Genomic DNA, 2,621 nt, shown 5'->3' with positions numbered 1-2,621 from the left:
TGCTTTTGTTGAAATAAGAAACGAAAGACGAAAACGAACCATTTGAAACAGAAAAATCTAACTTTCATTCAGATGAGAGATAATAAAATGCTAACGTTTGCTCTTGGAATGGGTGAGGAAGTCGTGTTCTTTCCTTATGTTTACCCTGCCGAGACGGTCGGTACTCGATCAACAAACGAAACAGTGAGAAATGGAACTCGTCAAAGATAAAGAAACCAACTGTAAATGTTTCCTGACATTTATCTACTGCTTCCATACAAAAAAACACACCAAAACGCAGCATCCAGTTTCCTTGCTTTTAATAAAGCTCCTTCATGGATTGCATTCAGAAATGCTAACACATTTCACGTCTCTTATACATCTAATTAACTGCACGAGAAAAACCAGTTACTTTGTCCATGGTATATATATTATTAGACTGAAAGCACGGTGTGGCTGAATAGGTTTTGGTTTCTATTTTTGGTCTGTTTTTCAAGAAAAACGATCACCGAACTTTCACTTCCAGTGAGAGGCCTCGTTTTCAAATTATTCCGTTTGGTGTGTCCTCAGCTAGAAATGGGTGATAGAAACTGTGTCAACAGCAACACAGAGAATAGGTTAAAGACTCAGTGTCTACCTTGAGTCTTAAAGTTAACGGTGTAAGTCAGTGTTCTACGTAGAATAAACAATACAAATCTGTTTTAATTATTTACACCACTGTTAATTACTTACTATCCATACAGTTTATTTATATATTTAAAATCCTTGATACATCTGCAGCTTTCTTACACGATAAATTAAGCCTGTGTTTTTGGTCGTACAAACGAATAATGTCCCACGTTAGTACAGCGGTAAGTCTAAAGATTTACAACGCTAAAAATCAGGGGTTCGATTCACCTTGGTGGACTCAGCAGATGTCGAAGAAAGAAAATTGAAAAAATAAACACCACTTGGTGTTGGTCAATCTATTTGGAGCAGAATAAACACTTTATAAAGAACAAGCACTGAGCACCATTCCTTAGCCACTATTATTTCATAGAAAGCTTGTACGCCTAAAAAACACGATATATTTTAGTTATATTTCATGTTTATATATCTATGTTGTAGTAAACAGTAACATTATCAGTGAAATGAAAGACATTATTTAAACTTAATTTGCTTTCTCGAAAGTTTTGACTGCCAAGGTCGGATCCTCGACGTGGTGCTACTTTTGACAGCGCTAATAGAAGAAACGAAACAATTCCACGCATGAAGCTTGGAATGAAAGATAAATATATATAAGGATTAATACAGCTGTTACCGGCTGAGATGATGCCACTGTTTTCTTGTCGAAGACTTTTGGATTTCCAAAGGCCATCACCATCTCTTGGATGGTGCACGGCAAATTGGTAATCATAATGGCAACAAATGTGGCCGTAGCCATCATAAGTGTCTTCACCTTTGCACGAGGAAGGGTCGACGCTGTATGTTGGCAATTTCTCATTACTGATGGTTGTCGCCTTATGTCTAGTAAAATTCGTGAGTACAAGACCACCAAAAGACTACATGAGATGGTGAATACAGTCAGAAACACAACATCCAGGTACAGCTGGCGATGTGACCTTGGATACTTCTGGGTGTAAAAGATAGAGCCACATAAATACTGATTTATACTTGAAGTACTGATTGAAATAAAGTGACCACCCACGCTCCCAAAGAAAGTTTCCATGAAGAAATGTGCGGGTTTAAGGAGTGGTCAAGCGTGTTAAGGCGTGCGACTCGTAATCTGAGGTTCGCGGGTTCGCATCCCCGCCGCGCCAAACATGCTCACCCTTTCAGCCGTGGGGGCTTATACTGTGACGGTAAATCCCACTATTCGTTGGTAAAGAGAAGCCCAGAGTTGGCGGCGGTGGGTAGTGATGACTACCTGCCTTCCCTCTAGTCTTACACTGCTAAATTAGGGACGGCTGGTGCAGATAGCCCTCGCGTAGCTTTGTGCGAAATTCAAAACAAACAAACGAATCATTATACTAATTTAAAAAAAAAAAAAAGGATATTGTTTGGTTAACAATAAACTTTCGATTAGTTGATTAAACTATTGATTCAAATTTTTTATTGGTCATAAAATGTCAAATAAATTTCCCATATTTACTGAACTGTTTATTAAACATTAAACTTTTTTAATAAGGACATTTATATCATAAAGATATCATATCTTGTTTAAAGGCAATCGAATTTTACAGAAAAAAAGAAAAGAAAAATGAATCTATAACAGTTACTTTTGACACAGATCTGACAAGTTCTAGTTATGAGGACAGTTCCACGAGCGAAAGTGGCGGAACTGTGAGTGATACTGATAGCATCCAGGGCGGTTGCGAGTCGGTCATACCGCCAGTGGAAGAATGGTAAGCCTAAGTCATGACAACAAATATGGTCTGTATTATTTTTACGTGCAATTTTAAGCATCTCGAAACCTGTCTGGTTGTTTATAAATTATTGGTATCAAAGACTGGGATTTATTTGTTTACACTTTGCCGACTATGGTAACTAATACTCGGCCCTTCCACAATCATTGTACCGGGTATTTATGACTCGTAACAAAATGAATTTCAATTATACGTCATAATTCTGTTTATAAAATTAAACTTGATGTTGCAGGCCGA

Source organism: Tachypleus tridentatus, chromosome 7 (assembly GCF_004210375.1).
Source record: "Tachypleus tridentatus isolate NWPU-2018 chromosome 7, ASM421037v1, whole genome shotgun sequence".
Lineage (NCBI taxonomy): Eukaryota > Metazoa > Arthropoda > Merostomata > Xiphosura > Limulidae > Tachypleus > Tachypleus tridentatus.
This window is presented reverse-complemented; position numbering follows the sequence as displayed.